The sequence below is a fragment of the Bufo gargarizans genome, chromosome 5 (genome assembly GCF_014858855.1).
Source record: "Bufo gargarizans isolate SCDJY-AF-19 chromosome 5, ASM1485885v1, whole genome shotgun sequence".
Classification (NCBI taxonomy): Eukaryota; Metazoa; Chordata; class Amphibia; order Anura; family Bufonidae; genus Bufo; species Bufo gargarizans.
In genome coordinates, this window is record NC_058084.1 from 40,523,630 (window position 1) to 40,538,691 (window position 15,062).

Here is a 15,062-nt window from a genome sequence, read left to right on the forward strand (position 1 = left end):
TATCGATCCACAAGGTAATCTACAGGTAAAAGCTGGTTTGGAAAAGATGAGTGAGATACGTGATGAATGGCTAGAGGCTCACAGTGCAGATAAGTCAACATGGTGGTCTGACACTTTCTCATTCCTTAATCCCAGTAACTGGTTCAAGGGAATTAGTGGATGGACGATGGGAATAATTCAGGGAATATTACAGATAGCCCTAATATTGATGGTAATCTACATATTTATCAAAGTTGTTGTTTCCTGCATTAACCGCATCACCAACAGAAAGAAGCCTGCTGAGGAAACCATACTACTTCTCTATGAACAAATGGCTAGCACCGCAATAGATGTGGATGTGATTCCTGCATTCCCGACACCCCCGCCTTCTCCAACTCCCGCTGATGAAGCTCCTCCTCTACCCAGGCCTGAAGATCCAAGAGATTATGAGAATTAGGGACAAATGAATCCCAGGGTATTACCAGAAGTCCGCTCAATCGGGAACTTATTCACAAGGGATAAGTTGTCGCCACTGTGGGTGAAGAGGATACGAATGGTATGCCAGGGGATTCGCTAGGTTTAGGGAAAGTCTACAATCAAGTCTACAATCAAGTCTACAAGGGGGGACTGTTGTGGAATCATATATCTAGTATCAAATGTATACTTGCTTGTATTATATCTAACAGTTTGCTTAACAAAATGGCCCCTGAAGTAGCAGCCAGCTCCCTTAATAATCCCTTACTAATCACTTTATGATATTGAAATTGCTGACATATTGCTGACATAGTGCTGACTTTTGCTAAAGTATGGAGTGATAATGTGATACGTTATCATGGGACTTAGTAATGTGACAATTAGATCATCAAATTAGCCGAGACATAAAGTTCCTCTTTTTCTGCTATAAGAAATCATGTAATCTGATTAATAAACAGGACATCTAGCATTGACTTCTCTGTGACAGTCTGTGTGTGATCTCTCTCGAGGCGTACGTATGCCAATCATTTTATACCATTCGGAGCAATACATCAACTCTTTCCTGGCTATTGGGGTCAGATCCAGAATCAGAACCATATCAATTGGTGCAGCTCTGTGGGGGTCACCAATATATGGGGCACAAATGTATGTCGGACACTGGTGGGGGAGGCCAGCCCTCAGTCAGTCAATAAGTGTATGGTTGGTGGTGGTGGTGGTGTCCCTCATTTACTGGTCCCCATATATTGGTCCCTTAGGAGAATTCCAAGGAGCAGTGACAATAGTGACAATCTTTGAGACATGGCTAGTAAATACCTGGTTTATGTCACATATTTGTGTTATATTACTTTTCTGTATGGATCGGCACACTGATCGCTTCAAGTTAGATTTTTTTTTTTTTATCAGCACAGCAAAAAAGGTTGCCGACCCCTGTTATAGACAATTATCTTCGCTATCTCATACATAAATTGGACTTGTAACTATTTACCATATTCTGATTCTTGTCATGTAACTGCATTGTTACTGTTTCTCTCCTAAAATTCATTATTTTGTTAGTATTTTATAAATTCACAAATTCTGGAATCCTTCTGGGCATGCTCTCTATTCAAACATGTCTCGACCAAAATCTGTTCCCAGGTCTCTTCTACATGTTCTTAATGCTGGTACATACTGGTCAACTAACTTGGGTACGAATACAGCTTTTTCTTCAACTCAACCCACAAGTGTTCGATTGGGTTGAGGTCTGGGGACTGTGGGGCCCAATCTAGCACCTCTACTTCATTGTCATTGAACAATTTTTTTCACCAATCTCCGGGTCTTTGTCCTGCTGGAAGTCTATGTCATCCTTTTCATACCCATAGTATATGAGTGTATGAAGTAACTTGTCTTGTAGGATACTTGCATATAGCTCAGCATTGAGACCACCATCGATCCTGGTCAAGTATCCAACGCCTTTGGCTGTGAAACAATCATCAGGGTTTCTCCATCAAACTTGACAGTTCTTTCAATCTCTCGATCTGTTAGCCTTCTTTTCCCTTGTTTTTCCCTCACCGCATGGTGTGTCCAGCTCGACGTGTTTCATCACAACATGTGATACACACCTTTGCTAGCTGAGCGGTTATTACCAAGTATTACCATTTGTCCAATGGTGCTTTAGGTCACTACAATACAGGACCATTGGCACCATTATAACATTGGTGATTGGACCCGTACTGTATATCCATGGCGATCTTTGTGGGTGATTCAATGTGTTCTATACATTAATCTCCTCATATCAGCACCCCACACACTTTTACTGGCAAACACATCATACTACAGCATGTGGGTGTGCTTATTTAACCCATAGCTTGAGTATATATGTATATTTGGGCAAGCTAGTTCTAACAAAATAGTGATTGGTGATAAAACACAGCAGTGTTTTTGATTAACGTTAGAGATGAGCGAATCAAAGTTGACGAGGTAGAATTCGATCCAAATTTCAGGAAAAAATTTGTACTGAAGCCGTATTTCCTCAGGCTTTGTGGTAACGAATCACGTTTTTTCCTAAAATGGCTGCTGCACATGTTAGGACAATCAAGCAAATAACTCTGGGGATGAGGGATCACAACAATGCCATGCATGCAGCCAATCAGCAGCCAGCCAGCCTCAGTGATGTCACAGCCCTATAAATAGCGGCAGCCATCTTGAATTCTACTTAGTAACATAGTACATAAGGCCAAAAAAAGACATTTGTACAGGGAGAGATGTCTGCAGGCGCTAGGGACAGTGTTATAAAAAAATGTCATTGTTAAAAAAATTATTCACAAGTACAGGGAGAGATTATTCAAGGTGTAGGGAAAGGATAGGGAGGCATCATCCACACTATAAAAGGAGAACAGGGTGCAATAGGAGAATGTACAGCCTGGGTAATAGGAGTGATTCTATTACACCTCGCTGCACTAATTGGGGATCCAAATTGCAGTTATAATGCTGCTTTTAGGTTGTTTGCACTATATGATACATCAGTATTTCCAGCGAACCTTGCTTGTAATTGGAATGCATGTTCTGTGTGATACAGCCATTTAGAGGGTGTATTACGATACATACGTCCTATTAGCTGTTCTGCATTGATTTTATATTGTTTTACATTTTTCTGTGGTGTATTAAAAGAAAAAAAAAAAGGAAAAATATATATGTCATAATTGCCATTCAGCAGTGAAGTTACATTGTACTACAGCCATTTACAGGGTGTATTAAAAAGAAATATACATATGTCCCATTAGCCGTTCTGCGGTGAATTGCGATTGTTATTTTTATGGGGGGAGGGTTTATTAATCAGAAAAAAATATGTCTTAATTGCCATTCAGCAGTGAAGTTACATTGTACTACAACCATTTATGGAGTGCATTAAAATGAAATATACATACGTCCCATTAGCCGTTCTGCAGTGAATTGTGATTGTTATATTTATTTTTTTGGTGTGTAGAAAAAGGGAAAAGAATACGTCTTACTTGCCATTCTGCTGTGAAGTTACATTGTACTACAGTCTTTTTTGGGGGGTATATTTTAATTTTAATTTCATTATTTTATTATACATTATGTCAGACAGACAGGTGACAGGCCAAAATGTTTCTGTTGCTGGCAGCAGAAGAAAGGGAGGGGGGGGGGGGGTGGCAGCAGGAGTCGCAGAGAGAGACCTGAGCTCCCGGTGTTATCTAGCGGTCGTGTCTTGACCAGCAACCCAGTCGTACTTGAATGGTTGACTCGGTCTTAGTCGCAAGTGACATCAGACATCCCAAGCCAAAAGTCGGTGGGTTCCTCTGACACAAAGCATAGTTGGCATGTCTCTGTCATTTTCTGTTCCCTCAGCGCGAGAAGTTTATATGCTGTAGGCTTGGCTTTACTTTTCAGTGAGGATGAGCTACTAGAGGACAGTCAGCAGCTACTGCCCAGCCAAGATCTGGAGGAGACATCCACCGCTTCCTCCAGTAGGCGGGCAAGTAGTGATGATGAGAGTCGTGTGAGAGCAGGTATTGCGAGTGGTCAGGCTCCTAGCCATGAGACCGTTGAAGGGGGCATCAGTGATGTGCAGACAGTAGCGGATGATGATGATGATGTAGCCGATCACACTTGGCGGCTGGGTGAAGAAGGGGCTTCATTATCATCATCATGAGGAGAAGAGGGTGGCAGCTTGCATGTGAGGCAGTGGCTGAGCCAGCAGGGTGGTAGCGTGGTCGTGAATCAGCAGGGTGGCAGCAGTAGGATGTTGGGAGCCAAACGTGCCCGGGGTAAACCACCCTCTTTGCAGGAAACTACATGCCCAGAAAGTATCGGTGCAGGGGTTCACGAAGGCAGTGGTAGCAGGCAGTCAGCATGCAGTGTTGGCGAGAAAGTGGCATACTCGGTGGTGTAACAATTTTTGGTTAGGCCGCCGGAGGAGGTGAACATGGCCATTTGCCGAATCTGTGGGCAAAAGGTAAAGCGTAGCCAGGGTGCCAATGTTGGCACCATGGCCCTGTGTCAACACATGCAGCGTCCCCATAAAGCGGCATGGGATAACAGTGGCTCCGATGTGCTGGTCCAGCCTGCCGCAGCAACCTTATCATCGTGCAGTCGCAGAAACCCAAATTTATGCAGTCAAGGCTCCACCACCTCAGCCGAAGGGAGCTGTCTGTCCTTCTCATCATCTGCTGGTCCTGATGTTCCTGCTCCTCCTCCTCCTTATCAGTCATTTTGTTAGCAATCGATCACCGAAGCGATTGTCAAGAGACAACTGTATGCATGCACTCATCTAACGGCGCAAAAGCTGAAGTGCTCCTGGCAAAGTTGCTGGTGCTGCAGTCCCTCTCTTTCCAAGTGGTGGACTTTGCACCTTTCAGAGAACTAATGGATGGTTCCAAGCCAAGGTGGAGAGTCCCAAGCCGTCATTTCTTTGCGAAAAAGGCAGTACCAGCCTTGCAAAAATATGTAGAACAGAAGATGGGCCAGTCCTTGAGCCTGTCGGTGTCTGCCAAAGTGCACGGCAGCGCCGACGTGTGGAGCTGTAACTATGGTCAAGGACAATATATGTCCTTTACGGCCCACTGGGTAAATGTGCTTCCTGCCCAGCCACACCAGCAACTTAACCAGTTCACGCCGCTGAAGCCTCCACGTTCTCACGCCATTGGTCCTGCAACAATGTCCGCCTCTGCCTTCTCATTCTCCACTGTGTCTTCAGCCTCCACTGCAGGGACAATTCACAGTGCCCTTCCAGCATACCGCATGTGCAGGGCACGACCGTGTCACGCTGTTCTGCACCTCGTTTGCCTGGGCAAACGGAGTCACACAGGAGAGGAACTGCTCCGTGTCCTTCAGAAAGAAAACAAATACTAGCTTTTTCCTTGACAACTCAAAATCAGAACCATGGTGACAACCAACAGGAAGAACATGGTGTTGGCGCTGCGTCAAGGAGAGCTGAGCCATGCACCCTGTATGGCGCACATATTTAATTCGGTTGTAAAGCGTTTCCTGAAGTCTTCACCCAACCTGCAAGATATCCTGAAAATGGCCAGAAAACTTTGCATGCACTTCAGCCACTCGTACACCACAAAGCACACCCTCTTTTAGCTGCAGCGGCAGAACGGCATCCCCCAACATAGGCTGATATGCAACGTTTCCACCAATTGGAATTCTACCCTCCATATGTTGGACCGATTATATAAACAGAGAAAGGACATAAACGATTTCTTGATGATAAAGTCAGACAGAGGTACTCCCCTGTGTAACTTCAATGTTATCTAGTGGCAGCTCGTGAGTGACACCTGCCGTTTGCTCATGACCTTTGAGGAGGCCACTTTAGTCAGTTGCCAGGACTACGGGATGAACAAAGTCATTTCACTGATTCATGTCCTGGAGCACATGCTGCTAACTCTGACTGGCCATGAGACAAGAGACATGGCGACTACATTTCACGGCCAGATGAGCCCTGTGGGGCTGAACTAGAGGAGGAGGACATTTAAACACAAGCAATGAGTAGAGAAAGCAGTGGTTTTTCTACACAGGTGATAGGAGAGGAGGAGAAAGAGGAGCAGGAGCAGCCGTAGGAGTTACAGGTCGATGAGGAAGACGAGGCATAGGACACAGACACACCGTGGCAGTATGCAGTGGAGATGGAGGCAGGGATTCCCTCCGAGTCACATGAGCAAATGGCCCGATGCATTCTCAGTTGCTTGCGTAGTGACAGCCAAATTGTCACCATTCGGCAGAGGGATAACTACTGGCTTTCCACCATGTTAGACCCTCGCTACCGGTACAAAATGGGGGCCTTTTCACACCCGCTGAGGGGGAGGACAAACTGAACTACTATCGAGACATCCTATGTAGTCAGTTGGCCGCTGCCTTTGTGCGGCATCTCGCATCCTTACACAGGTATGCCATGGCTGCTGGGGGGGGGGAGTAGGAGCATTATCAGCTCCATCAGCAGCAACTTAAGTCTAGAGTCGCTGATGAGCAGTTTTCTTCACCTCCCTACTAAAGAAACTACTCACCAGCAGCAGCAGATGGACATAAAGCAAAACCTGAACCAGCAGGTTATGGCATACTTGGAGTGCATCCTGCCACCAGACACATTGATGATTCCCTGGACTACTGGACATCCAAACTCTTTTTGTGGCCACAACTGGTCGAGTTTGCCCTGGACAAAGTTTCCTGCCTGGCCAGCAGTGTGGCATCAGAGCAGCTGTTTAGTGCAGTGGGGGCCATAGTTATGCCAAGGAAAACTCGCCTGCCCATCCAAACTGTGGAGAGAATGTGGAAAATGTGAAGATGAATCAGGCGTGGATCAGCCAGGATTTTCAAACACCATCCATGGTGCCACACCTACACTGTTATCTGTTCTAAAGCCTTTTGTGACGTATATTATTGGAAAAATAAAAAATAAGTTAAATAAGTAAAAAAAAAAAAGCATATCTTTTTTTTTTGCCTTCCTCTGGATCAACTTGCAGGATAACAGGCCGAACTGGATGTGCAAATGTCTTTTTTCGGCCTTATGTACTATGTTACTATGTTACTTTTGCCACTAATACACGCCACAAAAGGCTTTAGAACATATAACTGTGCCACTGCACAGCAATTAGGCACTATTTCTTTTCAACTTTTACACTACACAAAAGGCTTTTCAACATATAACTGCACCGCTAAACAGCAAATATATTTTTTGTTTTTCCACTATTACACGCCACAAAAGGCTTCAGAACAGATCACTGCTTTTTTTAACTTATTTAACTTATTTTTTCTTTTTCCACTAATACACACTACAAAATGCTTTACAACAGATAACTGCACCACTGAGCGTTAAAACGGGCTGTTATTTTAGCACTTCACTAATAAGCCTTTTGTTTCCCTACTAATACAAGCCAAAAAATGCTTTAGAAACAGGGATGCTCAACCTACGGCTCTCCAGCTGTTGCAAAACTACATCTCCCAGCATGCCCTAATAGCTGTAGGCTATCCAGGCATGCTGGGAGTTGTAGTTTTGCAACAGCTGCAGGGCCGCAGGTTGGGCATGCCTGCTTTAGAACATATAACTGCACTGCACAAGGGCAAATAAGAGATAGAAATATTTCCTTGTAATATTCCCTGTTAATGCCTATATTAAACAGCACTTGCACCATAAGAAGAACAGTTTGTTGACCCTATACCATGTGTTTGCATCCCCCTATATAAGTTCGTGTCTTTGTATTATATGTATATGCTCTTGAGAAAGGGATATATTCCCGAAACGCGTCGAGCTGAATAAATAAACTTCCTAACTACATTGGAGCCCCGGTGTCATCCTTTTGGGGACCAGGAAGCCATCATCACATCATTTGAAGCGATCTCGGCGGGGGAGGTTGAGGTATAGGTGTCTTGAGCTTTATCCTATACCCTCCTCCCCGGTGAAGTAAGTGTAACAATTCCATAGTGTATCCACTACAACTGCGGAAAACCTTATTGTCTACACTGGAGACGCTGTGGCGCCCCCTGGGTATCATTAAGACTCCTGTGATACCTGTCTCATCAGCAACTTTACTTATATTTCAGTCCACCAGTTGGTACTGATTTTCTCCCCCCTTTTTTTCTTGGGGGTTCTTGGGGAGCTGCCTATTCTTCTCCGTCTTTTTTTTTTCCTTTTAATTATTATTATTTTTTTTTATATATATATATTCTATATATACATATTATATACATTCTCCCCAATATTGTGGTCATCCTTTGGCATGCAGCCAATCATCTGCCAGCCCCGCAATGTCACAGCTCTATAAATACGTTGGCCATCTTAGAGTCAGATATTTTCCAGTGTTCAGAGTGCAGGGACAGACGTGTGAAGGCACTAGGGACAGCAATTGGAAAAACTATTGTGGAAAAAAAAGACAGAAAAAAACTATTTATAAGTGCAGGGAAAGGATAGGGAGAAATCATTTCACAGCATCTTAGTGCAGGGAGAGAAGTCTAGGGACATTGACAGGAAAGTGATTTACAAGTGCAGGGAACGATTATTAGGGGATTCAAATAGCCATTAGACAGCTCTGTCATTCCAGCTTTTTGTTATTGAGCTGTATGTGTTATGTTAAAAAGCCTTTACTGGCTTATATCTTAGAATCTTTAGAATCTTATATTAGTACTACAAGAAAAATATTTTCTCAATTCACTTCTGCAGTTATTTCTGGTGAAAGCGTACAGGGGCGTATTACAGTAAAAAAAGGAAAAAATATATACGCACTGCACTGTTGCAGTTTTTTCTGGTGAAAGCGTATAGCGGCCTATTTCAGTAACATAGTAACTAGAGATGGCCTTGCAGTTCGTCCGGCGGTCGTTTTGCGGTGAACTTTGCGTGTTTGCGATTCGCCAAACATGCGAACATATGGAGAAATTCGCACCCGCCATATTCTTTTACATTATCAAGATCTTTGACCCATGACACATCCATCAGGTGGTACAGGACAACCAATTGAGACATTTCAGCACATGGACACAACCCCTACCTTATAAATAAACCTGATATGGCCGCCATTTTACATTCAGTCTTTTGCCAGTGTAGGGAGAGGTTGCTGTGTGGGGCAGGGACAGGCTGTTAGGGACACCAAACGCTAGCTAATAGGGCCACAAAAGTCCTTTTAAGCACTAGTATAGGAGTGCTATCGATAGGTGTGATACACAGAGGGGTGCGATACACTTATACTTTTATAATGAGTCAAATACACATAGATCTATATAGTGATCACCTGGAAGTCAGGGGCCTAGGAGCTAGGGGCTTACTAGGGCCATTTTTATATAGGGTAAGGTTCCGGACGGGGTCGCTCTTATCAGGACAGGTGGTCTGTGGTTAGGCTATCAGGGCCAGGATAGCACCCCCCTGTAGGGCAATATCAGGGACAGTTCTTTGCCCACCCTGTCCTTCAATGCCACATCATCATCTAGCCCAGGGATGGAGGTTTTTTGCTTTCCCTCCGGGATTCATGGATGTGCACTGGAACCCCCCGGATTGTGGTAGGACATATGGTTTCTGATTTGGTGCCGCCGGGCACTTGTTATTGCCGACCACATCTATGCTTTTTGCTTAAAGGGGTTCTGCACTTTGTTTTAACTGATGATCTATCTTCTGGATAGATCATCAGCATCTGATCAGCAGGGGTCCGACACCCGGGACCCCCGCCGAACAGCTGTTTGAGAAGGCAGCGGCGCAGCAGCGCCACGCGGACTTCTCGCTGTTTACCGCTGGCCCAGTGACGTCACGACTAGTATCCACTAGCATGGGCGGGGCTAAACTATGTTCACTTGAATGGAGCTTAGCCCTGCCCACGCTAGTAGATACTAGTCGTGACTTCACTGGGCCAACGGTGAACAGTGAAAAGGCCGCGCTGCTGCTGGAGCGCCGCTGCCTTCTCAATCAGCTGATCGGCGGGGGTCCTGGGTGTCGGACCCCCGCGGATCACATGCTGATGATCTATCCAGAGGATAGATCATTAGTTAAAACAAACTGCAGAACCCCTTTAACTTTAATAATTTAATTTATTTTAATTTTGAGGTATATCTTTTCCATTCACGCGTCCGCAAAATGGGTCCGCATTCGTTCCGCAATTTTGCGGAACGGGTGCAGATCCATTCATGTTCAATGGGGCCGGAATGTGCTGTCCGCATCCGCATATGCGGATCCGCATCCGCATTTGCGGATCCGCACTTCCGCATCTGTGCTTCCATTTCCTTAAAAAAATTAGAACATGTCCCATTCTTGTCCGCAATTGCAGACAAGATTAGGCATTTTCCATTACAGTGCCTGCAATGTGCGGTCCACAAATTGCGGAATGCACATTGCCGGTGTCTGTGTTTTGCGGATCCGCAAAACACTTACAGACATGTGAATGGACCCTCATAGTAACATTATTAAAGGTTACGTTTTATCTTCATAATAAATTCTAATGGATTGCCTTCCTTGTACAATGTTATAATATACTTTCTATGTTAGACAGTATATTATAGTGCATTTGTATTGTGCAGCAGTTGTGTGCGGTTCTGCTGCGATACTGCAGGTATATAGAGGGACAAGCGTTATTGGAACAAATAAACTGATTGAAGCGGGGTGTTATATACCAATATACTTTCTTTATAGTGCATTAGGGGACTGTATAGTGCATTCGCGCAGGCGCGTACGCAAAAATTATATTGCTGATATTTTGCATTGAAAAAAATTATAAATGGAGATTGCAAATTCGAACAATACATCTGGTATGTCACTGTCCATGTTGTGGGACTATTTGTGCACTTCTAGTAATTATTTCTTGGCTGCAAGTATGAGCTGATGGATTTTCAGGTTCGCCTGCCATTAAAATGAATAAGACCCGCCGCGAACCGCATTTGATTGCGTTCACGAACCGTCCCGGCAGATGTTCGTCCATCACTAATAGTAACATAGTACATAAGGCCAAAAAAAGACATTTGTCCATCCAGTTCGGCGTGTTATCCTGCAAGTTGATCCAGAGGAAGGAAAAAAAAAACCTGTGAGGTAGAAGCCAATTTTCCCCACTTTAGGGGAATAAAAAATTCCTTCCCGACTCCAATCAGGCAATCAGAATAACTCTCTGGATCAGCGACCCCTCTCTAGTAGCTATAGCCTGTAATATTATTACACTCCAGAAATACGTCCAGGCCCCTCTTGAATTCCTTTATTGTACTCACCATCACCACCTCCTCAGGCAGAGAGTTCCATAGTCTCACTGCTCTTACCGTAAAGAATCCTCTTCTATGTCTGTGTACAAACCTTCTTTCCTCCAGACGCAGAGGATGTCCCCTCGTCACAGTCACAGTCCTGGGGATAAATAGATGATGGGAGAGATCTCTGTACTGACCCCTGATATATTTATACATAGTAATTAGATCTCCACTCAGTCGTCTTTTTTCTAAAGTAAATAACCCTAATTTTGATAATCTTTCAGGGTACTGGAGTTGCCCCATTCCAGTTATTACTTTAGTTGCCCATCTCTGGACCCTCTCCAGCTCTGCTATGTCTGCCTTGTTCACAGGAGCCCAGAACTGTACACAGTACTCCATGTGTGGTCTGACTAGCAATTTGTAAAGTGGTAGGACTATGTTCTCATCACGGGCATCTATACGCCTTTTGATGCAACCCATTATCTTATTGGCCTTGGCAGCAGCTGCCTGACACTGTTTTTTGCAGCTTAGTTTGCTGTTTATTAAAATTCCTAGATCCTTTTCCATGTCAGTGTTACCAAGTGTTTTACCATTTAGTATGTACAGGTGACTTGCATTATTTCTTTACCATGTGCATAACTTTACATTTGTCACTGTTAAAACTCATCTGCCACTTATCTGCCCAAGCCTCCAATCTATCCAGATTCATCTGTAGTAGTATACTGTCCCCTTCAGTTTTAATTACTTTACACAGTTTAGTGTCATCTGCGGAAATTGATATTTTACTATACAAGCCTTCTACAAGATCATTAATAAATATATTGAAGAGAATAGGGCCCAATACTGAGGTACTCCACTAGTAACAGTGACCCAATCTAAGTGTGTACCTTTAATAACCACCCTCTGTTTTCTATCACTCAGCCAGTTACTTACACACATACAGACATTTTCTCCCAGTCCGAGGATTTTATATAATAGCTAGTGTTAATGAGGAATATTCGAATTTCGAATTTTTATCGCGAATATAGGTACTTTGAAAATTCGCAAATATTTTGAATATAGTGATATATATTCATAATTTCGAATATTCGATTTTTTTTTTTAATCAGTACACATGATCCCTCCCTGCTTCTACCTTGTGGGCCAATGAGAAGGCTGCAGTATATTTGAGTAGTGTTGTATGCAAATTTTTGTAATGCAAATTTTCATAGAATTTTTAAACTTACAACTATTAGACAAAGATTATAGCACTAAATTAGCTAAATTGCTCTATATTCGTTTTTTTTTTTTATATTCGCTATATTGCTATAACTTTTTTTCCCCGAATATTTATAATATTCTAAAACAAGAGTAGATAGCAATATACCAAATATTCGAAAAAAATCGAATATAGAGCAATTTAGCTAATATAGTGCTATATTCTTCTTTGTCTAATAGTTGTAATTTTTTTCTCATCTGAAGTTCAGATTGGAAAAAAAATACAACTATAAAAAAATGATTATAGCACTATATTAGCTAAATTGCTCTATATTCGTTTTTTTCCGAATATTCGCTATATTGCTATAACTTTGTTTTTTTAATATTCGCTATATTGCTATATATTCTTGTTTTAGAATATTACAAATATTCGCAAAAACAAAGTTATAGCAATATAGCGAATATTCGAAAAAAACGCATTACTAAAATTTGCATTACGAAATCTTGCATACTACACTATTATTACCTTGCCGATTTTTCGAGTAAAAAAATCGTTGAATATAACGAATATTCGAATTTGAGAATATTCGACGAATATTCTACAAAATATTTGCAAAATATCGCAAATTCGAATATGACCCTTGCCGCTCATCACTAATACTAACCTTTTATGTGGTACAGTGTGAAATTCCTTGGAGAAGTCCAGATATATACGACATCCATTGATTTGCCACTGTCAAGTCTAGAACTTACCTCCTCATAGAAACTGATTAAATTAGTTTGGCATGACCGATCCCTCAGTAAAAAAAGGAAAATATATATGCACTTCACTCTTCAAGTTTTTTCTGGTCAAAGCGTATAGTGGGGTATTTCAGTCCAACCAGAAAAATATATTCTCAGTTCACTTCTGCAGTTAATTGTTGTGAAAGTGTTTAGTGGCCTATTTCAGTAAAAAAAGAATAATATATTCGTTGCTTTTAGTGGTGTTTTAATTTCCGTTTAATTTGTTTAGTTACAAGTATGTCAGGCAGAGAAGTGCCAGGCCATGCACAGAGAAGTGGCAGAGGCCTAAATGTTTCTGGCACAAGCAGAGGTCGCAGCAGAGTAAGGAAGCGGGGCAGCAGGAGTCGCAGCGAGAATCCTGAGCTCCCGGTGTCATCTAGCAGTCGTGTCGTGACCAGCAACCCTGTGGTTTTTGATTAGTTAACTTGGTCATCCACTTCATCCCAAGTGACATCAGACACCCCCAGCCTACAGTCGGTGCTTTCGTCAGACCCAACCCTTAGTTGGCATGGCCTGAGAGCAGGCCCTGTTCCCTCACCTGTCCTCAACCTGCCTCTGTCCTTTTCTGTTCATTAACCGTGAGAAGTACTACATGCTGTGGGCTCAGCTCCACTTTTCAGCGAGGACGAGCTACTAGAGGACAGTCAGCAGCTACTGGCCACCCAAGATCTGGAGGAGACATCCACCTTCTCAGCTAGGCGGGCAAGTACTGATGAGAACAGTGGTGTGGGAGGTGGTGTTGCGAGCAGTCAGGCTCCTGACCAAGAGACCGTACAGGAGCACATCAGTGACGTGCAGACACTACTTGATGATGATGATGAAGCCGATCACACTTGGGAGCCGAGGGTGGCAGTTTGCCTATGAGGCAGCGATTGAGCCAGCAAGGTGGTAGCATGACTGGGAGTCAGAAGCGTGGCAGCAGTGGGGGGTTGGGAGCCAAACATGCCCGGGGTAGACCACCTGCTTCACAACAGCCTACCTGCCCGGGAAGTGGTGGTGCAGAGGTTTGCGGAGGCAGCAGCGGTAGCAGTCACTCAGTGTGGACTGTTTGGGGGGGAAATAAGGTACTTGGTGGTGTGGCATATTTTTGTGAAGCTGCCGGAGGAGGTCAACATGGCCATATGTAGAATATGTGGGCAGAAGGTGAAGCGTGGCCAGGGTGCCAATGTTGGCACCACAGCCCTGCGTCAACATATGCAGCGTCTTCATAAAGTGGCCAGGGAGAACCATGGCTCTGATGTTGTGGTCCAGCCTTCCGCAGCGCCCGCTACATCACCCAGTGAAACACACCCGGTTTCAGCCAGTCAAGGCTCCACCACCTCAGCCGAAAGGAGCTGTCTGTCATTCCCTTCTTCTGCTGGTCCAGATGCTCCTGTTCCTACTCTTCGTCAGTCATTCCATCAGCAATCAATCACCGAAGCAATTGCCAAGAGACAGCAGTATGCGTGCATGCATCCAACGGGACAGAAGCTGAACGTGCACCTGTCCAAGTTGCTGGTGCTGCTGTCTCTCCCTTTCCAAGTGGTGGACTCTGCACCCTTCAGAGAACTGACATCTTGTGCCGAGCTGAGGTGGAGAGTCCCAAGTCGTCATTTATTTGCAAAAAAAGTCAGTACCAGCCATGCACAAATATGTAGAACAGAAGGTGGGCCAGTCCTTGAGCCTGTCGGTGTCTGCCAAAGTGCACATCAGAGCCAAAGTGTGGAGCTGTAACTACGGTCAGGGACAGTACATGTCCTTTATGGCCCACTGGGTGAATGTGGTTCCTCCACAGCCACACCAGCAACTTGACCAGGTCCAGCCGCTTCCGACTCCACGTTGTCACGCCGTTGGTCCTGCGACAATGTCCACCTATGCTTCCTCATCCTCCAGCATGTCCTCAGCCTCCACTGCAGGGACAACATGAAGACTCTCTTGACTATCTGCTGTAAGGCATGGTGGGATTTTCTTGCCAATTCTTAGGAAAAAGGAATATACCCCTCTTGGAA